The sequence below is a fragment of the Phoca vitulina genome, unplaced genomic scaffold, assembly GCF_004348235.1.
Source record: "Phoca vitulina isolate PV1807 unplaced genomic scaffold, GSC_HSeal_1.0 scaffold8, whole genome shotgun sequence".
Taxonomy (NCBI): domain Eukaryota; kingdom Metazoa; phylum Chordata; class Mammalia; order Carnivora; family Phocidae; genus Phoca; species Phoca vitulina.
The window spans coordinates 67,633,884-67,659,953 of record NW_022589711.1 but is presented as its reverse complement, the minus strand read 5'-3'; positions in this window follow the sequence as shown (position 1 = coordinate 67,659,953).

Sequence of the window (26,070 nt, the reverse complement as noted above, 5' to 3'; positions counted from 1 at the left end):
ATTTAATAATTGTTAAAAAGAAAACTCTTCTGTCACAGAGGATAACTGGAATTCAACTCATTGTTTTAAAAACTGAAAAATAAAAGTAAGCACTAAAGAATTTGTCCTACTATTCCTCTATAAACTATATAACTAAGTAGCCAAATAGTAGATGAAGGGAATTTATTCTTTATAGAAGTTATTTCAGCTAATAAAAGAAGGAATCATTTTATTAGAATTTCACTATTTTCTCACTCCTAATGAATAGATCTAACTATTGAGCATTAACGGTTGGTATCATCATAAAAAACAACCAGTTATTATATGCTTCCTGAATGGAAATACTCAACACTACCTCTGAAGAGGTCTTGTACCCTAACATGAACCTGTATCTGATGAAGTTTGTAGGTCCAACTATTAGGAAATACATAGGACAAAAGAGCAGGTTAAAATACACCTTGGGGATGAAATCAACAAAATTCATACTGCAGGAACTTTTATCAATTAAATTTCTTGGTTTCTTCAACAAATAAATTAAAAGAAAAATATGGTGGGATAACTTGTAGATTAAAAGAAAGTTATAAAAACTTTAAAAACTTATAAACTTAAAAAAAAGGGAAGTACCTTTGGGTGATAAAATTATAAAGAAAAGCAAGGTGAGTAACAAGTCCCCAAGATGGTGATTATTTATAGGAGAGGAAAGATGTGATTGAGATGGTGCCTATGGAAGACTTTGGGGTGATTTGGAAAGTGCTATGTCTTAATCTGGGTGTTTTTCTCCAGAGTATTTCTCTTATGATGATGTTTTAAAAACCAAACATTTATTTCATAAGGTTTTTCTGTACCAATGTTATATTTTACAATAAAATAAAGAGGATTGTAGTAAAAGAGATAATCCATACAAATGTTTTGGACTTTAAAGATACGAGTTTTTTAATTGAAAGGGCCTTCCAACTGCCTATTATAATGGATGTGAAAAGCACCTTACCAAGGCTACCAACACAAAATGTCAGGACATCAGAAGAAAAGTTCCCACAGCTTCCAGAGAGGAAGAAAAGGGGTTCTCAACACCAGCCTTGAAAGCTATAAGAATAGATGCCTTGAATAAAGACCTTCACATTTTTTAGAGGAAATTATGATCAACCTAGAATTTTATATCTAAACAAAATATGAGTGCAGTGCTATTAGTCCAAGGAGACATGGATCCCGGAAAAAAATTCAAGGGAATACCCAGAATGTCTGATCAGGCAGCCAGAGAACAATCAGTCCAGCTTCAGAGTGTGACGCTGGGGACCTAGGTGGAGATGGCTCTAGAATAAAATGGAAAGTGATAGAGTATCTGACATGTTTCATCATGTGAAAAAAATGTGACTTGTACAGGTGTTACAATTTTTTTGCTGAATTTGGGATGGATGTAAAAAACTAACAATACTAAAAAAAAAACCAAAAAGATCATTGTTAATCAGAGAAAAACAAAAATTACTATAAGCAATGGAATGTTATCCTTGAACATATATTTGTGCACATGAATGGAAGTACGTTTAAGGAATAATTCTTACAAATAGAAAGATTGGGACAAAAGATGTTTTCTCTTTTTCTTGACTATTTCCTGATTTATTTTCAAAGATGTTATACAAATTTACACTCCCACCAATATTGTATTCGAGCGCCTGTTTCCCTATACTCTGGCCAAAATTGTAATTATCACTTTTTTATCTTTCCATTTTAATATAAATGGAATGTCATTATTGTATTAATTGCATTTTTAAATTGAGGTAAAGCATCTTTTCTTATGCTTATAAGCCATTGTATTTCTTTTTATATTAAAATGTCTTCCTTTACTTTGTATATTTTTTCTATTTGTTTTTTAATCTCTTCTTATGGAATTATAAGAGCTCTCTATAGATAAATAAAATCAGTACTTTTTGTCATGTGTGTTGCAAATAATTTTGCTCAATTTTCCTTTGAATTTTTTGTTATTTTGTGCAGGGCAGAAATGCTTGCGTTTTATTATTTAAATGTATTGGTGTTTCCTTCATGTTTTCTGGATTTGGTATCTTGCTTGGAAAGATAGTCCCTGTTCCAAAGTCTTAAATCTAATCATATTTTCTTCTGTATCGACAGCCTCATTGTTTATAGTTAAATCTTTGCTCCATCTGAAATTCATATTGTCATTACAGGTAAGGAGAAGTTAGCTTTATTTTGTCCCAGATAAGTCAGGATTTTAATGCATTTCAGACCTGAGTAGAATGGATGTATTTTATTGTAAAGATAAGAACTTTTTCTTTTCAGCCATTAAAGTCTACAAGACTGTAGAAGAGCGAGATGCTAACTAAACCACCAGTGGATTGTTACTACCTCTACATGTCTTCTTACAAGCTTATATGACTGAAACTTGCCCACCCCCTTAATTTGTGACATCTTATTTACAAATAGGAAACTGCCAAAAAGTTTAAAATTATCCAGCCAGTGAAGGGAAAGTCCTCTGGCTTATGATCCCAGTCTGCTCATGTGTGCTCCATGGGGCTTTGGGTTATAAAATATATTCATATCTAAAGACCCTATTTTCTAACTGCCACTCAATATTAAAATAACTTAAAATAGCAAGTTGGCTGAGTCTTATAATCAGAAAATCAGCAGCAAGAAAAGAACTATAATGGGTGAGTATTTTGGTCTAGCTTGAAGTCAGGAAAGAGCAACAACAACAAAAGTATACCTCCACCTGCCCCTGAATTTACAGATCTAAAACCAAATGCCTGGGAGGTGCCACCATAGTACTGTCAGGGATTTCTACCAAGTACAGTATCTTAAAGACAAGAGTGGTTGTCGTGGCATCTTTAAATATCTTTCTTGATGGTCTTGGGTTTCTTCCCAAATTGTACAGCAATAGAGTAGACAGTCTTCTGATTCCTTTTTCTCCATTATTGAAAGAGATCTAATTTCACTCTGCCTAATTTCCTCATCTATTGCCTAAGACATTTATTGCATCTCTGATTCTCTGGCCACCATTTTTTCTTTTTTTTTTTTTAGGTTGAGTCTCAAGGCCCACACTTTGCTACATGACTTATTTCTATACTTTTTCACTCTAAGCCTTAAAGAGTCTGAGAACAGCTATTAATAAAAAAAAAAGAAGAAAAACCTAGAAGGAAGTAATAAAAGGCTGCACATTAGAATTGAAGAAAATTTAATGGAAACTACTTTTGTTCAAATTTCCACGAAGGCTTTTAGCAAAGATGAATGAGCTCATGCCATGAAGCTGTGTATGTTTTAAAACGTGATAAAAGGTTAATTGGGTACCATGTGAGCAAGACTGTACATAGAGAAATCCTTTAGTTGATGGTCCAAGTACACTTAACATCCATCTATCTTATGTCTACATAGGTTGCCATTCTGCACAAAGTCTACACAGTGTTTTGGGAAACAAAACTAAAAAGCTTAGCAATGTGTGCACAGTTTCCAATAAAATATTTTGGGGAAGGGAAGGAGGAAAATTGAGCTGTCCAGCAGATGTGAACACATGTGTTAAGGAGGGAGAACTATGAGTATCTTTTTCTCCTGGCTACAAAAAATTCTTTGAATAATAAGCTGATATATTTGTTTCAGGGGCTATAAAAACTACATGGGGAAACATGGAGAAAGACTGAGAGCTCTGATAATTAGAGCTAAAGCTGAAGGAATCATTATTTACAGAGAAAAATCTTAAGAGGAAGAAGCAATCATCAAGATAAGAGTCATCAATAAGAGTTAATCTTGTCAATTTCCCCTTGAATTTTCCACAGTCAAATTAATTTTCTAGTGTTAAGGGCGCCTGGTGGCTCAGTTGGTTAAGCATTTGCCTTAGGCTCAGGACGTGATCCCAGGGTCCTGGGATTGAGCCCTGTGTCTCAGCAGGGAGTCTGCTTCTCCCTTTTCCTCTGCTGCCCGCCTCTTGTGTTCTCTCATTCTCTGTCAAATAAAAAAATAAAATAAAATAAAAAAATATCCAGGGGCGCCTGGGTGGCTCAGTCGTTGGGCGTCTGCCTTCGGCTCGGGTCATGATCCCAGGGTCCTGGGATCAAGCCCTGTGTTGGGCTCCCCGCTCTGCGGGAGGCCTGTTTCTCCTCTCCCACTCCCCCTGCTTGTGTTCCCTCTCTCGCTGTGTCTCTTTCTGTCAAATAAATAAATAAAATCTTCAAAAAAAAGAAACCCAGTGTTAAAACTACATTTTCTTTTCCTCTCCTAAATCAGAAAATCCTTTTCCCCCAAAACCAAGAAATATCAAACTATAGATTTGTATACATTTGACATGAAGGGAACTATGCTCACCTATTAGGAAATATGATATCCTGTCTTTGCTATGTAGACCAACAAAACAGAAAAGTGGAGAGGTGATTTGAGGCTTATGAAATTGTTTCTTTTTTATGAGGATTCAGCCTGAAATATCTTGCCCAAATCATTTAACCACTGTTCTGTGCATTAGGTAAAAAAGACGCATCAAGTTGCATTTACCAGCTAAGGTGACTTCATTGCAAAGGCTACCTTCTATCTACATTTGTCTATATTCGCCTCTATGATAAAGAACATCTCATTGCAAACTCTGAGTTTCCTAAGTTTCTCCCTCACTTCTGCCCTCCATGACCCCAACCTTTATTTTTCTATTTGCAACCTCTATTTTTCTATTTGTTTTGTCCTTTCTCTTTGGATGCACCACCTTGTCTTTCTCACCTTGGCTTTACTCCTAAGTATTTTTTCATCACTTCTCTGTAGCAATACACTCAATGAGACCTCTTGTGGTAAAACCCCTCCATACTAAACCAGATTTCTAGGGATCTTCTTTCATATAGCTCTTCTCTATCTATCCCATATGTATTCTCGGATTAATCCTCATTGCCATTTCATAGTTTTGACCCTCAACCATTCTGATCTGGATGTTAAAACAGCCTTTTACCTAGTCTCCAAAACCCAGCTGCTGTTTATATCAATAGGCTTCTTCATCCTCTTCCCATAAATCCTGGACTCCCACCACAAAGAAACTTTCTGAAGTTCCTCAAATGCATTGTGCTCTTGGCCTCTCTGCCCTTTGTCTCTCTGCACAGACTCCTCCATCTTCCCTCTCTTTACTTGGCCAACTCAAAGTCATCCCTCAGGACTTAGCTTAGATGGCACCTCCTCTGGGTAGCTCTCTCTGGTCTTTGTTGACTTCTAGGCTAGGTAAAACCTGGACACTCTGTTTTCAATCTCTGCCACAACATAAATCACACTTTACTGTAATTGTCTGCCTCTCTGTTCCTTTCCTAAGGCTGTAAACTCCTTGAAGTCAGGAACTGTCTTATTTGCAGTTGTATTCTCAGTGCTTACTGCCCAAATCTCATTTGGGGACAAAATATAGCAATTTACAGTCCCTGAAAAAGTCTTGACTTTTCTACCTCCATGATTTTGCACATGCTGGGTTTTTTCGTCTGAATTTCATCCCTACTAATTCACCATTCCTCCAGCCCTATGTATGTGCCTTGGTCTATTATAATCCTGCTTATTCTTTCAGGTCAGATTTAGGTGCTCTCTCCTTCATGGGCATTAGCTTAATCAGACCCCCTAAAATTGATCTGATCTATAATCTACCCATGTAGTATGAATCACACATTGCTTTGCAATGGACTCAATATCTGTTTTTTTCTCCCAAAATAGATGGATTAAGAATAGGGACCGTCTTAAAATATTTGTATTCCCTATATCATCTATCACAGGGTTTTGCGGTCATGCTTAATATATACTGAGTGAATTATTATGAAATAATTTCCCAAAGCTATAAACTTTACTGTGTTTTCTCCAGAAAATATTCAGTAATAATACTTTCCCCCCGGTAAATTTCTTAATCTTTCCCATTCTAACAAGGAAGTATGTGATTTATTTCTACATATTTTCCTTACCAGACTGCAGCAGAAATCCTTCTGAAAACCTGGTGAGAGCAATAGAAGTGCGTGAATAATTCTGTTCAGTAGAAGTGAAATTGGAATTAGAATTCACATATCTTTTTTTTTTTTAAGATTTTATTTATTTGACAGAGAGAGACAGAGCGAGAGAGAGAAACAAGCAGGGGGAATGGGAGAGGGAGAAGCAGGCTTCCCACTGAGCAGGGAGCCTGATGCGGGGCTCGATCCCAGGACCCTGAGATCATGACCTGAGCTGAAGGCAGACACTTAACGACTGAGCCACCCAGGCACCCCTAGAATTCACATATCTTGAATATCACTGATGTTTCAGACTAAAAGATCTCCAACAGGAACTTTTTTCTCCTCTACCTAAGAGCAAAGTGGAGTATCCACTTTTTATGTTTTATGTCCCCTTCTATGTTTTCTCTCATCACCAAGATGGCCAAAGCCCATCATTAGACGCTCCAGCTCAAATCAGGCATCATTTGTGAAGTCTTTCTTGCTTTCTCTAAGCTCAAAATATTTCCTTCTAGCCCTGTATACACATGATACTATATATCTCTCTTATGATAGTCATTTCTTTCTGCCTCATCTTTTTGTGAGTATTTATGCTCATGTCTTATATCCTTTCTAAAGTGTGAGTTTCCAGAGAGCAGAATTTGTGCCTGATTTTGTTATTCCCTTTTGCTGATAGAAAAGTGTCTTGCATATACTTGTTGGTTTTATTGCTTATATTATCTGTTGAATGGCATATGACATATACATAAAGAGTATGTATATAAATATAATATGTTTATACAGTACCTGTATTTATAATTTTGGAGTATAACTACTATCTATATTAAGCCTATCTGCTTGCCACTATAAAAGTGAATCAGGTTGATTGATTTTATTAGAGCCTAAAATGCTATACCAAACTTACTTAGTGTCATTATTCTCCCTCCTAAAATGTAACAAGAGTCTCAAATAGAATTTTAATCATGTCTTAGATAACACTTCTTTCCAAGGCCTTCCCTCATCCCCAAGGATTTCCTATAGCTTTTATAATAATTCCATAACAGCTATTATGGTATATTATAGCTGCCCACTCATTTAACTGCTTTGTCTTTGATGTTCTTGAGGGCAGGGACTATATCATCATATTGACTTTTGTGTTCACACTGCTTAGGAAGATAGTTATGGTACACAGAATAATACCTCTCCCAAAGATGACCATGTCCTAATCCCCAGAAGCCGTACATATGTCACCTAATGTGCCAAAAGTGACTTTACAGATGTGCCTAAGTCAAGAAATTTGAAATGAAGATAGTATCCTGGATTATCCAGATGGGACCTAAATGTAATCACAAGGGTCCTTATAAATGAAAGAAGCAGGAGAGTCAGTAAGAGAAGATAGGACAATAGAGGACAAGTTGGAACAATATAATTGGTAGCTTTGAGGGTAGAAGAGGGACACAAGTCAAGGAATTCAGGTGGCCTCTAGAAGCTGGAAAAGTCAAGAAAATGGAGCCCCCCTCCCCCAGAGCCTCCAGAAGGAATGTGGTTTTGCCTACATCTTGAATTCAGCCCAGCAAGATCTATTTGGACTTCTGACATCCAGAAGTATAAAATAATAAATGTACTGTTTAAAGCCACCAGGTATGTTATAACATATTATGGCAATAATATGAAACTGATACAACAGCTGACACATGGCAAGTGATTCATAAATATTTGTTCATTAAAAGAACCACAGGATATTTGGCTTAAAAAATATCAGAGAATTAATGGATGTTGGTAGCAATTGACGGTGGGCTTGAGGAAGAAGAGCAGATAAAAGAAAAATTCCCCATTACTAACTGAAGGTGGGCTTTACAGAAAGGTACAGGTAAAAAACAAAACAAAACAAAAAACAATAAAAATTCCCCATTTTCTGGCTTAGGCAACTTAGTGGACAATAAGAAATAAATAGAGAAAGCTTGTTCTTAGTTTTGAATATGTTGATATTAGGGTCACTATGGAACAACCAGATGGAGCTGTCCAGGAGACATTGGAAAATGTGGTCCAGGAACCCAGGACATGTGATTTAACCAAAGGGCCTTAGGATATAAGAAAAATAGGAAAATAGCTGGAGAAAAGGCTAGAAAAGCAGCATGATGTTTCTTAAATGTTAAGGGAAGCCAAACCCAATTTGTCAGAAGGAGGTTGGGATGGGCATTGAAGGGATTTGCACTGGGATATGATGTAATCAAAGCGATGCTTTAAGAAGATTAATCTGGGGACCTTGTGTAAAAGAGACTGGTAGGAAGTGAAACTTAAGACAGAAATACCATTTATACTTTACAGATCACTTTCAAAGACAATGACTTATTTGATCCTCATAGCAATCTTGTGAGGCAAAGTATTATCAAAAGCTAACTTTTTTTATATCATCATAAATCACTTGTATTATATTGACAATTACTTCAATCTACTTTTAAAGCTTTACATATAAATTGCAAAGTGCTCAATTTCTTACTATTTTAATCAGTGTATTAGGGTTTTTGGTTGAATTTTTAGCCCCTAACATTCAGGAGCCATTTATCAATAGAAAATCAACAGAAATGAATGAAATTCACCCATACAAAATATTTCTAACCTTATATATGCCTAATCATCTTGAGGGGGAGAAGGGAGAATATTGCATTATTATTAGATAGAATAATAAAATGTTCCTATAAAATGAGTTGGATCAGGGACTTTCATCACAATTAGCCATTGTTATGATACAGCCATATTAATCCAACATTGTTAACAGAGAAAAAACATTTGGATGAACCATTGCAAACCTTCTCTAGAAGGTCTCTCACATGGCTCTTTGAGATTTCAATATTGACTCTAATATCCATCTGACAAGGCTTTAAAATCACAGAGCTTAAAAATCACATACTGTAATGAAAGAGTCTCTGGGGCTAAATTTAAGTACTGTTAAATCGCTGGGAATGATTTGGTCAGAACAAGAGAAAGATAACTGAGAGAGTGCCCAGGTAAATCAGGTTAGGAGCTCTGAATTTCTCACCGTTACAATTCCCAATTCATTTCTCTTCATTTGATTTATAGAAAGCTGCTCTGAAGCATTCATATGAATAATTCAACACTTACGGACATGAGAAACAATGTAGACCTTTCTTCACAAGAATTAAAACGGGTTCTGAAGCTGATTTCACTGTGACTCAAGCTCGCCCAAAAAGTTCACTTTTGACTCATTATTTGGCTCTCCACCATCATTAATCCAGATAAAACCACTACTTTTTGGACACGTTTACTGCTGGCAATACGTTTTTTCAAAATGCAAATATTAGCAATTATTTAGGGGATCTCAGTGTTTCAGCACCCCAGAAATGGTCAACATGGTCTAAAGCTTTACGGCTCAAAGAATGGTCCATGGACAAGCAATATCAGCATGCATGGGTGCTTGTTAGAGGAGGAAAATCTGGAGAACTTCCGGGGACCTACTGAATGAGAATCTGCATTTTCACAAGATCCCCAAGTAATTCATTTACACATTACAAACTTGAGAAGCTCTGATCTAAAGTACATACATTTCAGAAATTGCTCTTCATTGTATTTCCTAAAGTCCTCCCAGCAAACATTTTTATGACATTACAGGAATGCCAACCCTTCTAAGTTTCCTATTTCTTTTACTTCTTCTGATCAGTTTCCACGAGAGCATATAAATAGCCAATTATCTAAAGGGTTTTCTGACTCCTTATACTGGAGCATAGTGGTTGTATGTGAGAGTTAATTTTTTTCATTATACACACTTCTAGCTTGACTATGCATATGCCACATTTCTTTTTGTCCAACGTAATTTGTACAAATCTTAATAAAGAAAGAAGAGGGAGCGCAGCTAGCAGAAAGTATGTGTTGAAATTAGTGAAATGTTTTACAGCTCAATATCTATTTCTTGAGTTGGCCTTAAGTGACAGGTTAGAGATGACTGGATAGAGAGGAGAAAGAACTGAAAAGAACTTGAATGATTTGTCATTTTAATCATGCCTCCTTGCCTGACCCAGCTTGCCTGAGTGGAATTGTGCAAACAATCCTAGAACATCTCTGCCACCATGAGTACGTAGCACCCTGGTTAAGTTTAAAAACGCATGAAATGAAGCATGCTACAATAAAATAGAGTGTTTTTCGGTTTGGTCTTCAAAGTTCCTCCTTAGCATTTTATACCTTCTCTTTAAAAGCTTAGAACAAATTTAAGTTCATGGCATTTATGTTCACCTTTTTCTTTTCTTTTTCTCTAATATTTCAGTGTGAATAGTGCACTTACAGGTAGAAAATCTGAGAACTTATATCTGAATTTTAAGCATATTATTATGGCATCATTAGTTCTTTACAAACACATGCATGCACTTAATTCAAGAAAAAATAATAGTAAATAATATTAGAAGAATTAAGTAGAAATATAATGAAACCAATTAAAGTAGTTCCTAAGTGACTGCTTAAAGATAATACTGGAACACTAACTAAATGATTTGAAAAATAAATGCACATTAGTTAAGCCTATATTAAGTACTATTGGTAGAACATAGGGCATTTTCATGTTTGGTCAATAATTAAGTTGATAAATAAATCTTTATTGTATTCATAGGCAGTGTTAATTACATTTAACTTTAAATAATACTTCGCTGTTCAGAAAAAAATGATAATTTTATTAGTTTAATTATTTTTTAGTCTTTATTTTTCACTTCAGGCATTGCATTTGTAAACCTGAGTCCTTCATCTGCAAAAGGCAGACCATCTGGATGGAAAATAAAATTGACCTAAGAAAACCAGCTTAACTATCCCAAAGACAACTTTTCTATTACTGAGGTCTAGGTCTTCCCCTAAACACCAGGAGGAATAGTTAGTATAGCTCATTAGGAGAGAAACCCACATTCAAGTCCTGCTAATGAGCTGGTAGGAGAAAAGTTAGATACTCTAAGGATTTCCCAAGTATACCTAGTCAAAACTGAGAGACTAAAACATGGCTAATAGGATGCAGAATATGCACACTCTTCACCGACAGCTCAAATGTGGGCACCCTATAAAAGGTATCTCTTCCTCCCCCAATGACCCGTTCTGCCAAGAATCTTTTCCAAGTCTCTCCACAAACCCATGGCATCACCCTCTATCTTTTCCCCTATGTCTGGACGTCCATTTCCATGCATTACTTCCTCCAACCCTGGCTCCTGGAACCTCAGCGAGGTCTGTAGCCCAAGTCAGCCAGGGTCAGTCAAGAAAACAGAGCCTTTGACAAGTAGTTCAAAAGGGACTTTAAATACAGGGATCAGTTACAGAGGTGTTGGAAGAGATACAAAATCAAAAGAGGTGATAAGAGAACCTTTAGGTTAGCAACAGCAGAAAGCTACCATCACCCTTGGGTTGCAGGGATTAACAAAAAAAGAGTATGGAATTATTAGAACCCAGGAGCCAGGGATGCCAATAGAAAATGAGACCACGGGGGCACCTGGGTGGCTCAGATGGCTAAGCATCTGCCTTCAGCTCAGGTCATGATCCCAGGGTCCTGGGATCGAGCCCCACATCGGGCTCCCGGCTCAGCGGGAAGCCTGCTTCTCCCTCTCTGTCTGCCTCTCCCCCTGCTCATGCTCTCTCTTTCTGTCTGTATCTCTGTGTCTCAAATGAATAAATAAAATCTGTAAAAAAAAGAAAAAAAAAAAAGAAAAAGAAAATGAGACCACAGAAGGAAGAACTGAATGGTAAGCTAGTACCACAAGAGGCATGGCCAGTACCATAAATCTCTCCCAAGTCAGAGTACAAGGGAATAAAACTCTAGCCAGAGTTTTCTGACTTCTCTGCCATCCAATTTCCTGCCAATTCCTTCCATCGGCCAAACCAAATGGAAGCCAGCAGGGTCAAACCTTTGTGATACAAAGCAGAGCAAAAGAAGGCTGGAAATGGATGTGAGATCAAACACTGAATGGCTGTCATAATCTGCTTTTCACCTAGAACCGGAGATCAGGCAGTTATTTCACACCCTTCTCTCCAGGGGTCTTCAGGATGACATCTGGGATCCACATACGAGAACAACCTGGAGTAATATCTTTCATGAGCCTCTCTGTATCCTTAAGTGACTGATTTTTCTCTCTCTAAGGAACAACTGAGATTTATTGCAGAGCTTAACTTGTGGCAGCTGCTGAAGGCTCTCATCTAATTCTGTCGGCCAGGAACCATGATCTAATCACATATGTGGAATCTACTCTCTTACTTTAGAACTCAGAACCCTTATCCCACAAGTACCTCTGAGGTCCCTAATGCCATTGTCGTGGTTCACTGTGGACCTGGAGATCTTCCAGTTCTTTCTCCAAATCATATGGTATTTAATGAGGATAATCATTTCTAGCTGCCATAATGAAGACACACCAAATTCTCAGTCTCAGTGGTAGCCTAACATAATAAAGATTTATTTCTCTTTTGCACAAAGACTGATTTGGGTCAGGATCTCTCTTCCATCCTGAAGCAAAGTCATTTGGATCACATGGCCTCCAAGGCAGCTCAGCCCTAAGTTGCAGCTTGTGACAATCTATAATGAAATGGCCACTAAGGACATTTACCAGCTTTGACATGAGGCAACATCAGTGAAGAATGAAGCTATGCAATTCTTGTACCTCAACCAAGAGCGAGAATAGAATAACAGAGCAGAGAAAAAGGACTTGCAGCCCATATTCACTGGTGCCAAGATTCAGAAACATCCAGCAGCATAATAGTCTAAGCCTTGGTCGTGTAAGGCCAATTTCCTGTTGAAATTGATAATAATTCCTGTTAATTTAGATGTAGAGAGCATTTCAACCACTTAGCCCTATCATCCACCCACTGCCCAAGCTACTTAAGCGTCCAGTGTCTGCTCTGGCTATCACCAGACTACGCTTTTTTTTAGAAATCAAGGATGAGGCCATTTAAAAGCACATTGATAAAACCTCTGGAACACAGGGGCGCCTGGGTGGCTCAGTTGGTTAAGCGACTGCCTTCGGCTCGGGTCATGATCCTGGAGTCCTGGGATCGAGTCCCACATCGGGCTCCCTGCTCACCAGGGGAGTCTGCTTCTCCCTCTGACCCTCCTCCTCTCATGTGCTCTCTCTCTCTCTCTCTCTCTCTCATTCTCGCTCTCTCAAATGAATAAATAAATAAATAAAATCTTTAAAAAAAAAAAAAACACCTCTGGAACACAGAGAAGTATCATCAGGATTCCCTCTGCCCTCGGGGGACCTTGTATTTTTGTTAAACAAACAACAATAAAATCAAACCATAAACATGAGAATAGTCAGCAATTTCCCCATTACAATCATAAAATGTCAAGTATCTCCCTGCATTCCTCTACCCATAATGGTCTCTGGTCTCTTGAACAAGAATCAGTAGTTAGTATATTAGATTTCTAGGATACCTACAGCCTATCCATGAGACTAAGATATAGAGACAACAACTTTACGACATAGTAAGTCAAGGGGCACCTGGGTGGCTCAGTTGGTTAAGCATCTGACTTCAGCTGAGGTCATGATCACAGGGTCCTGGGATCAAGTCCCGCATCGGGCTCCCTGATCAGCAGGGAGCCTGCTTCTCCCTCTCCCACTCCCCCTGCTTGTGTTCCCTCTCTCGCTGTGTCTCTCTGTGTCAAATAAATAAAATCCTTAAAAAAAAAAAAAAAAGACATAGTAAGTCAGTAAATGCATCTACTGATTTCATTTAATTAGTGAAATGGCCAAAGTCATGTAATTTTTCATGAATAAATAATCTTGTATTACTTCTTAAGAAAGATTGAATTGAGTGGCCATAGAGAATATTGTCCCCTCTTCTGATACTCAGATTCCTTCTGTTTCATCTCTGACTTACTCCCTCCTATGCATTTTTTTTCTTATACATGTAAATAAAACTGTTCCAGCATATTTATCAATGGGTTTTCCAATTCCATGAATCTGGCAATCTGATCTCCCAGTTTGCCTATTTGATTTTTTTCCTTTTAAAGCTATTGTTTAGTTTTTGTCAAAGTAACATATTCAGAGGGTTTAAAAACTAAATAGTACTAAAAGTCATATAAGGAAAAACAGCAGTCAGCCACTATTATCAGATATTCTCTCTAGAAACAATCAATTTCAACTCTTTTGATTCCTTTACATGGTATTTACCTTCATATTTATAAATATATTTGTGTTATTTCTTTTACTCTCCAATTTTTATTTTCAAAGTTTTCAAAGCCATAGAAACATTGAAAGAATGGCACCTTTCACAGAGATTCACCAATTGTTAACATTTTGCCACATTGCTTTATCCTTCCTTCTCTTTTGACTAAACTATTTGGATATAAGTTGCACGTAGTATGACATTATATTCAAATACTTAAACACATATCCTTTAAAATTAGAGTATTCTTCTCCAAAGTCTCCTAGCTTTTGATGACATTGCTTAAGGAACTCACAGGCTATATTAACAAATCCCCTACTTAGAAATTAAACTGATGGCCTAGTGGAGCATATCCCTTGATCTATAGTCCTCTATTACCTACTAGCACATTCCTAGCACAACTACCTTGACGCCATAGAATTTGAATATGGCTCCTTTCATTCCTTTACCCATAATATTAGCTTCCATGGAGATTATGAGTTCCTTTTCCACTGTTTTCCTTCAACCCTCAGTACCCCATCTGCCTTTTACATCTACTAATAACGTCTAGCTGATTTGTACAACTGGTGACCTAGGAGGATCTCAAATACATCTGTCATTGTGTAAGAATTACATTAGAATGGTGTGAGATGTTCTTTGGGGCTTCCTGCAATATCCATACTTACCTTTAGCCTAAAAGCTGAAGCGACTAAAGATGATTGAAGACTCTATCTTAATAATTCTATTTATCTTCCTCCACAGGCATACCCATACCATTGTTCATAAGTGTGCTTATACCCAGGCTCCAGAACCCCCACTGAATGATGCAAGATGAGAAACTACCATGTTACCCAGAAAATGGTGTTCTCTCTGATGGTACAACCTGTTATTCCTAGAGGACCAGGAGCAAAAGTCCTCCTTCCACAATTTGGAACACCCCTTAGAGGACTAAAACATTCTACAAAGAAATATGATTTCTACTGTATCTGGAAAAAGGTATAGGGAAGTGGCCTATGAGCTAGCATAGGAACCCTGAGCTGTCCTTCGCAGGGCAGAGGTCCAAGTACCTCCTGAACTGTCCTTCCTTTACATACTCAGTAATCAGGGCAAGGGAGGGGACCAACAGAATCATGATTCCCAGAGTCTGAAATACAGCCTTAGTGAAAGCAAGAAGCAAGGGCTTATCTGGATCTGGGCTGAGACCAGAGATAAGAAGAAGAGGTAGGATGTGCAGTTGGGATATTTAGGAAAATAAGTTGAAAATTTAAGTCTCCAGGGTGATGGCCCTTTCATTTGGAGTCCAGCATGGGCAGCCAAGACAAAGGCAAATCCTTAAGGGTGTTTTACAGGCAGAAAAGTTAATCTTTGGTTTTCATTTTCCTTTTGGAATGTTTGGTAACCACACATCTCAGCCGGTCAGACTTACACTTGTGGTCAATAGAGATCGAAATCATTTAAAATGATGCCCGCTGAGAGTGTTTTTCAATGTCTGTTTAGACTTTCTTGAACAGGGAAAGCTTTTATGTCTCTAGTGAGAACCCCTGCTTACTTACAACTTATAAAGGAGACATTATTAGCTTTTCCTCACAATGATCATTCTACTCCAAGAATTTTGGCCAAAGGTTAGCTTGGCTTTTAAGTCTCCCCACTCATCTTTCGTTTTTCTGCATCTCTCTTCATGAACAGAGTCAAAAGTGGAACTAGAGCACCCAAGTATTTCTCCACCAGAAGAATTTTCTAACTTTTCCTTAACCAATAAGAAGAATGCCTTTTTATATTTAGCTGCTGTTTACTTTTTTCTAAGAGAAACCCAAAGTTATCTCTTCCCTCCCAAAGAGTACTTCAGCTATGCGATTAATCAAATTAAATAATAATTACCATAGCAAAAATAGACAGGATCAGAAACAGCTTGCTAAAGCAAACATCTCCTAGAAGAGGTGATAAAACCTCAATTTATATAAGAATATAACATCTATATTTTACTTACATCAAACTTAAAATCATTTAAACTGAGAACAAATGTAGAATCATCATGAAGGGAAATGGCAAATGGTGTTACATTGCTGAGTTCTAAATACTTACAATGAACATAGATGGGGAAAAAAACCTTAAAAGTGAAACATTTTCCTTTTAACTTCACTGAAATACTTTGAAACTCTAGTATGAATTTCTACAGTCATGCCTTTTAAAATGGGCTCCACAGATCAGTATCATCAAAATTTTCAGTATGTGTGTTTAACATGCACGTTCTTGAGCTCTATCCTAGATGCTTTCCTAATGATTTTCACCTGCACTAAGGTTTGAGAACTATTATGTAAGAGAAGAAAAAAATGGAGTAATTATTTGAGAGAAAGGATTTTACAAACATAAAACATCAAAGATAACTATAAAAACAACAATAAACATCCATATATTTGCAGGTAAGTACTGACACGTTATTCTAAGGAAAGGACATGGTATCCAGGTAAGGCATCAACGATCCTGAGTTGCTCATTTTGAAGGTGAGTGATGGAAATAGGGAGCCATTATTATTCTACTTTTGTATATATTTTTAATTTCCAATACTACAAAGTCTTTAACCTTGTTACATACGATTCCCAAAATGAGGAAGAGACATTGGCCATAGGGTGACTTATCTTTTTCACACGATGAACTAAGAAAGATTAATTCTATGTGCCCTGAAATCATTCACTGTACATCTGGTATTTAATCTAATTGTAACTGAGCTTGATCCAGTTAAGTATGTATCAATTTGTATCTGAAAGTATTTTTTCTTTTGAAAACAACATTCTAAGTTACAATAGTCATTTAAAATTATGTTTTTTACCTACTTGACATTTCTTACAGTGTTTCCAGTAACACTTATTAATTATAACTACTCTGATGTGACATCACCTTTCATTTTCTGATCTTATTCTTTCCCACATGACCCTGTCTCTCTTGAAAAATAAAACTCTTACTTTGGAAAAGCAACTTTAATATCTGGGATCAGTGGAAAGGGTCATGTCTCATTTATTAATGTGTTGGAGTCTTTGTCCCTTTAGTCTTTTTTGATCTGAAGAAAAATAACTTCATTTTTCCCTACTAGCCCCAAATACTCTGAGGCATTGAACTCTTAGCCTCTCTATGCCCAGCAGCTGCTTTTTAAAGGGCTAAACTCTTCTTAGATTGGTTTGTACAAGTAAAACAATTTGAAGTACATCCATAAGTTTTATGAGATCAATAGTCTGATCTACACAGGAGATGGCAGAATGGTACTAAGAGCTGTCCAAGCCACAGCTTTTTTCCAAATGGCTCAACAGTCTTTCTAGGCATCAGCAAGATTGAATTAAACAATATCTCCAGCTTTTGTGAATTACACTGCTGTGTAGACAAACAGCAATTAATTAGCTTAATCGAAGTCAAGGTTGGAACAGTCTACAGTCATGAGAGTAGAAATAGCTCAAGATGTAAAAACAAAAAACCAAACAAAACCATCATTATGAAACTCTGTTTTCACATTTATATCCAGTGACATTTTTAAAGGAGCAGGGCGATTAAAAGGAGGAATCAAGAGAAAAAGAGCCTAAATGGGAGAAAATATTGTTTGAAAATCAATGAACTTACTAATAAAGGCATTGCTAGGCTGGTTTGGGGGAACACGTTTTGCTCCTTATACTGTCATTGGCTCATATGGACGTAATCAGTACTGAGAGGTGATGACCTGGGCTTCCACATATGCTAAATCACTTCTAGCCAAAAATATATTGCCCTCGTAAACAAGCAAAACTAATTTCTCTTGTTTAGCAATGCAGCCTATGGTGTTAAAATTATAAAGCAAAACAAAGACATGATTACCATAGAAGCTGGATTAGTGGTTACTTCTCAGAGGGAGACAGTTATAATTGAGGGGTGGACAGAGAGCTTCAGGGGTGCTAATAACATTCTCTTTCTGGAACTGCAAGGTGCCTACACAAGTGTTTGCATTTACAATAATTCATTAAACTATGTATTCATGTTTTATGCCCTTGTTAGTGTATATTATCTTTTACAATTAAAAAAAATCTTTAAATGAAACAGCTACTCAAGGGGCCGTAATTTACACATCTGATTTGCTCACCATGGCTGTGATTAATCTGGAATAGAAACCAAACCAGAATTTCCAACAGGAATTTCCCCATTAAAAAAATAATACATAGAAAGATATAGTATATATTTATATTAATGTATATATGCATACACACACACATTTTTGTACATTGTTTTATTTCTTCAGTTAAGATGTACCTGAAGCAACATTTCTGGCATCTGGTTAAATCTAGAGGATCCTACTTTCAGCTAATATTTCAGACTAAACCTTTTAGTTTGAGTACCATTAGAATCTAAATCTTTTTTCAGCTTTATATTTTTCATAATAGGACCTCATACTTCCTAGTCAGCTTCTCTAGCCTGTCTTTATATGGCCTCTAATCAAATTACAAAGGCTACTTTTTGCTCTCTCACTAAACATGGGGTAATGTGACTTCTAGAAGTCTTCTCAGGCACTCCCCAGTCTGGGCTAAAGTAGAGCCTAAACTAAAGCTCAGATAGCATAAGTGACGTATACATGACTACAAAACTAGAGATATGTTTTTTGAGGCCAAAAGTAGGACCCATATCATATCACAACTTAAAATAAATCCTATTTGAATAGTCATATAATTCATTTAATTCTAGGCTTTGACCTTTTCTGAGAATCAATATCCATAAACTCAGTTCAATTGAATAAGAACCCTTAACATTCTTAAACTTGAACCCAGACATTATCAGGAAAATCTTATCCCACCAATATCACACCAAATAAGAAATTTAAAAAGATGAAAGCAGGAGAAAGAAAGAAAAATAATGTGTTCTAAAGAATGCTGCATTTGTAATTGCAGTGGGAGGCTACTAAAATGAAAGAGAAGGTGTGTTGTGTTAGCATAAGGCTGGACTAAGCTTAGTGACACAAGTTACCACTTAGTTACTACTCACCATCTTAACATCTCCTAAGCATCTAACTCCATCATTGTTCCCAAGTTGCCTCCAAGCTTCCCACAGCCTCCTGACTCTAACCTTCCCACATCTTACCCCTTCTCATGGAGTCAGCTTCTCTCTATTTTCCCCAATTCTTTGCTCAGGACTTTTTTTTTATTCTGTAACACTCAACATTTTTTCATTTAAAGTTACTTCTGGACTAAAAAATAAGATCCTTCTGGAGCCTGGATTCAATTCACCCAAGGAAACAGGGAAAATGTAGGGATTTTAGGGTAGGGAGTGTGCCCAAGCAGAAGAGTGGATGGTTACCACCCCAGTCTCATTATGGAAGTGTTGCCTGCTCTGTGTGTGTGTGGATTGGCCAAGGAGCCAAACCTTGGTACAAGACAGCCTAGAATTCTTGGAGCCCAGGCACCCAAAAAGTAGCTACACAAATCTCAAATAAATTTAAATATTTTTAAAATCCTTAGAGAAAAATCCTATTCTCCCCAAATGAGACCATGGTAAACTGTTGTAAACAGTTTGCTTGGAAAACAAATATTTGTCTGAACCATCAGTAGACACAAATTACAGAAAAAGGCCCTTGGTGGTATATGGTGGGGAACTACTACATCAGGTAATAGGGATTTAAGCTATTTATATTCTGAACAAAATCTAACATATATGAGAACTCTATAAATATTAAAAAAATAGAAGTGATATTGCAGTTAATAGTTGATCCTTTGAAAGTGATTAACAAGAGTCCAAAAGAAATAGTTGATCTTACGCCATTATAGAATGCTACTGCATATACCATCAACTGAAACATTATAATACTGTTGTTACAAGCCTAAAAGATTTGGAGGAAACTGAAGTGCCAGTTACCTCAGTGCTGGCAATAAAGTTTGTTTATGCATGGATATATTTATTAATTGTTAGGGATTGATTAGTTTGTTCCAGGAAGTAGGATACATTTGCTTTTCTTCTCACGGCTGAAGGAGATGCTTCATAAAACACACACTCAACAGATAAGTTCCTAACAGGTTGTCTGTAAAATGCTCCTTGTTCGATCGGAGTTCAATTGGCACCTCTGCTATGCACTTGAGCTGAGTAATGCTGGGGAAGTTGCTTAACTTCTCTGACCCTCTGAACCTCTTATGATGAATATAACAATATGAGTTGAAGACAAAATAATATGTGTAAAAAAATACATGTGAAAGCATTCTGCAACCATTAGGGCAAAATTTTTGTAAGGAGCCAAAAAAAAAAAAAAAGCCATTATTTTGGGACTATATGAAACCATTGTTTTCCCCCATGAATTTCTCTTATATTATTAAATATGCTATTATTCTGGTCAGGGTCAAGAGAGAATTATCAGTATGATTTGTTATCAAAATGGCATGTGTCAATTACATCTGAGTTACACATATTTAAATTCCTTGGATATAGCTGGGAATCCCTATTTGTGATTAGTAAGAATAAATCCTTGCCAAATTAGACATGTAAAACTTAAATATAAGGCAAAGAACAAACAGGTATAAACAAATGCCTTTTCTGGTAACAAACCAGAATAAATAAATTTATGATGGTTTCAGCATATTAGATGAAATGTGCAAAAACTTAAAAATTAATATTAAAGCAAATTACCTTTGAAATCTGTTTGAATCCAATAAAAATACAATATTACACATTGATTTTACAAATTTAAACATGCTTTGATTGCTATCAAATCACTTGATTTGATATATATCAATTGATTGATATATATCAATTTTCCAGACTTCTTTGTTTTCTTTTTTCCTCTGGCCTTCTGTCTACTCCTAAACTTTTTCTAAAAATTTTCTAAAGTCTTTTATTTCACTAAGGAAAATAACAAAACAACAATATCACATTCTGAGAATTAAAAAGTCAGCTACTTGCTTTATTAGAACAGAAACTTGTGCTCAAATGCGGTGCTTCTCTAGAGCACTAAAATTACTAAAATCCATATTGCCCTTGAAGAGAAAAATAAAATGTAGCAGTTGCAAATAGGTTGAAAACTGACAATTCCTGTGTTAGCTGCTCTAGGGATATGGTAGAAAATAGACTTTTGTAATGAAGTGTTATTCATGTCTTCAAACGTGGGATTCCTTGTTGTGCCTCCTGGGGTTAACGCATGGATGTCACTCTCTCCTTTCAAAACCTCATGCTTCTTAAAACTGTGCGGGATTTTTGAACTCAACATTTATAGCATACAATTATTCCTGGCACATATTCTTATATTGGGGGATATTAAAATATACCTGACACACAAATATTTAAATCCATTAATTTATTCACTGATTCAAGAAACATTTACTGGCACCCATAATCCACCAGACACTGAGCTAGGCACTGTGAAGACTAGATGAGACAGTACCTTCAATGTAGTCACAATCCAGGATGCTGTGTACAACTGTGTAAGCAACTATTAGAATGAAATGTGATATAGACAACAATTGAGATGGGTACAGGATGCTGCAGAGAAGAAAAGAAGAGCTTAATGTCCCACAGGCATGCAAATTAAAAACAATTATCATAAAAGCCATATACATGCCAAAGCATTCATTTAAAGGCCCATCACAAATATGTGGAAATTAAACAACATATGCTTGAACAACCAATGGATTAAAAAGAATCAAAAGAGAAATTAGAAAATATCTTGAGACAAGTAAAAATGAAAATACAACATACTAAAACTTAAGGAATGCAGCAAAAGTGGCATTGAGAGAGAAGCTTATAGCAGTAAACACCTACATAAAAAGAGATGAAAGATCTCAAATAAAGAACCTAACTTTATACCTCAAGAAACTAGAAAAAGAAAAACAAATTAAGTCCCCTGTTAGCAAAAGGGAGGAAATGATAAAGATTAGAGCAGAAATAAATGAAATAGAGAATAAAAAACAATAGGAAAAATCAATGAACCTAAGAGCTGATTTTTTTTCAAAAAGATAAATAAAATTGACAAACCTTCAACAGACTTACTATGAAAAAAAAGACTCAAAGTTGGAAATAAAAGAGAAGACATTGCAACTGATGTCACAGAAATAAAACGGATCCTAAGAGACCATTATGGACAAGTATATACCAACAAGTTAGATAACCTAAAAGAAATAGATAAATTCCCCAAAATATACAATATACCAAGACTGAATCATGAAGAAATAAAAAGTCTGAATAGATCTATAACTAGCTTGGAGACTGAGTCAGTTACTAATCAAAAACGTCTCAAGAAAAAAAAGTCCAGGACCTGATGGCCACACCGGTTAATTCTATCAAACATTTAAATGATTAATGCCAATCCTTGTCAAACTTTTCCAAAAGTTGAAGAGGAGGAAACACTTTCAAACTCATATTTTATAAGGCCAGAATTACCCTAATAGCAAAGGCAGATAGGAAGAGTACAAGAAAAGAAAACTACTGGCCAATATCCTTGATGAATATAAATGCAAAAAATCCTCAACAAAATATTAGCAAATTGATTTCAACAGTACGTTAAATGAATCATACCTGATGACAAAGTGGGATTTATCCCTGGGATGCAAGGATGGTTCAACATACGCAAATCAACTAATGTGATACACCACATTAACAGAATAATGGATAAAAATTGAATGATCATCTCCATAGATCTGAAAAAAGTGTCAAAATTCAACATCCAGTCATAAAAAAATTCTCAAAAGATTAGAAATTAAAGGAGAGTATCCCAATATAGTAATGGCCATATCCAAAAAGCCCACAGTTAACATCATACTTAATGGAGAAAAACTAAATGCTTTTCCTCTAAGATCAGGAACAAGGCAAGGATACTCCTTACCACTTTTATACAGCATAGTATTGGAAGCTCTAGCCAGAGCATTAGGCAAGAAAAAGAAATAAAAAGCATCTAAATCAGAAAGGAAGAAGTAAAATTATCTTTGTTTGCAGATGACATGATCTTATATAGAGAAAATCCTAAAGACTCTATTAAAGAAATGTTAGAACTAAAAAATAAATCAAGTAAAGTTGCAGGATACAAAATCAATTGCATTTCTATTACACTAATGATGAACTATCTGAAATGGAAATTAAGAAAACAATCCCATTTACACCAAAGAGAATAAGATACTAGAGAATAAACTTAATAAGGAAGTGAAAGACTTCTACACTGAAAACTACAGAACGCTGACAAAAGAAATTAAGCAAGACACAAACAAATGGAAAGATGTTACATGTTCGTGAATTGGAAGACTTAATATTGTATTTGTCTCATATCTCAGTTCCTCTTCCTGAGGACTAAAGTGGCAGAAGGAGTGGGATCACTTCCAATCATATTTTCTGCTTTGAGTTAAATGGAAAAGACAGAGATTGGTAGAATTGATAAAAATACACAATCCAACTATATACTGCCTGTAAGAGACTCACTTTAGATCTAAAGACACAAATAGACTGAAAATGAAAGTGTGAGGAAAGATACTCTATGCAAATAGTAACCAAAAGAGAGCAGAGATGGCTATGCTAATATCATGCAAAATAGCCTTTAAATCAAAAGTGTTTTCCAGAGACAAGGAAAGACATTATATATTAAATAAAGTTACATATTTTAAAAAGTAAAAGGTTCAAAACAGCCAGAAGTTATAACAATCATAAACATGACAGACCATCAAATATATGAAGCAAAAACTGGCAGAACTGAAAGAAGAAATAGACAATTCTACAAAAATAGTTGGGGACTTCAATCCCACATTCTCAATAATGGATAGAACAACTAGACAGAAGATAAGCGAAGAAATAGAGAACTTAAAACAATACAAGAAACCAACTGGATCTAACCAACATATGGAACACTCTACCCAACAAGAGCATGTACATTCTTGTCAAGTACACATGGGACACTTTCCAAGAAAGACCATATGTTAGGCCATAAATTAAGTCAATAGATTTTTAAAGATAATATATCATACAAAATATCTTCTCCAACCACAATGGGGTGAAGTTAGAAAGAAATGATCTCTCAAACCATAAAAGACACAGAGGAAATTTACATGTATATTGCTAAGTGAAAGAAGCCTGTCTGAAGACGCTACATATAGTATGATTCCAAATACATAACCTCCTAAAAAGGCAAAACTAAGGAGTAAAAAGATCAGTGGTTCCCAGTGGTTCGAAGAAAGGGATAAATAGATGGAACCCAGGGGATTTTTATGGCAGACAAACTGTTCTGCATGATACTGTGATGACGGACACTTGACATTATTCATTTGTAAAAACTCTTAGAAAATACAACACAAAGAGTGAGCCCTAATGTAAAGTATGGACTTTAGTTAATAATAATGTATCAATTTTGGTTCATTACTTGTAAGAAATGTACCAAACTAATGCAAGATATTTATAATGGGGAAAACTGAGAGGGGCGGAGGTATTTTGAAAAAATCTCTGTATTCTCTGGGAAATTTTTCTGTAAACCTAAAACCTGTTAGGACATAATTTATTTATACCTACAATCTCTTTATAATCTAGGTGTGTACAGGATTTATTAAGAGTGGGGAGAGAAGGGTATTTAAGGCAACCTGTTGGACAAGAAAGTCCTCAGAATGAGAAGACTGAGTTGAGACTTGAAGGAATCACGGGAATTATTGGTTAAGCACAAAACACGAAGAGAGGCAAGAGACCCAGTCAGTGAAGATATAATGAGCCACTGTTAGATCCTGAGAGCTTATTACTTGCATTGACAGGGAAAGGAAGAATAGCTGAAAGTGCCAACTCCCTGAGTCTGTCCTACACACCAAGAAAGGATGACATGAAAACAAAAGATGCTGTTGACTGCAATATGAGTTGTGGGATACCCCATTGCTGAGGAGCCACTTCCAGACTGCTGCTAAGTGGTGTTATGGTCTGCAGCTCTAGTCTGAAGGAGATGGGACAGAAAGCCTCATACCTCACAGAACTTGGGAGGTGATGAGAAACTTAATAGCCTCCCAAGGTAAATAGGGAGGTGAGTGAGAGATAACCTCATAGGAGCTCCTCACAAACCTCCTATCATCTCACGAGGATCACAAGGCTTCTTCTAAGCTTCAGATTAGTTGTGGTTCAAGCCTTTGCCAGCATAACCTATGGAGATGTGTGCAAGTTTGCCTGAGCACCATGGCAGAGCCATTCCCCTCCATGACTGAGGAAGACAAAGAAGAGAGGACATATAAGAAAACAGAACTATGCAGAAAAGCAAAGGGGTAAGATATCTAGCTAGAATACGGCAGGGATGTGGCAGAAGCGTGAGATAGGAGACTTGAAAAGTAGGTACAGTCTAAACTTACACAGCCTTATAAATCATAATGAGAGTTTTCCATTTGAAGGAGTTTCAGGAGAGAGCTGCACCACATTTAGATTTTAGAAAGGACCTTCTGACAGCACTGTAAAGGAAGAATTGAAATCAATCTGGATTGGAGGTGAAGTTGGGGCTGGGCTGGAGTAGATGCCTCTTGCGAACCAGGGAGAGAAATGCATCATCCAATTGGCATACTCTCCATTTATGGTTGGAAAAAAACATTCAACAATCCATAGCATGTAGTCACCCGGAAGTAGGAATAGAAGGCAAAGGGTCCAATGTTACATGCCCCCTATTCCGTTTGTTAATAATCCAATTCTGCCATTCCTTTTCATGTTGTGAATTTTGACCTTTTCAGGGTTGTTGTTTTTTTTCCACTTTGTGCTAATTAATGGAACTCTATCACTTGGTCTTGAAAAATAAAAGTCCAAATGACTGGTGAAGAAGCTGTCAGCAAGAAGGGGAAACTGTTGCCTATTCCCATGACCTACAGAAACCCTGGTACTATTATGTGTTCATAAAAGTGTACATGAAGGGGCGCCGGGTGGCTCAGTTGGTTAAACATCTGCCTTCGGCTCAGGTCATGATCTCAGGATCCTGGGATCGCCCGCTTATCATCTCCCTGCTCAGCGGAGAGTCTGCTTCTCCCTCTGCCCTTCCCCTGCCCAGCTTATGCTCTCTCTCTCTCTCAAGTAAATAAAAATCTTTTTTAAAAAGTATACATGAAGGGCGCCTGGGTGGCTCAGTTGGTTAAGCGACTGCCTTTGG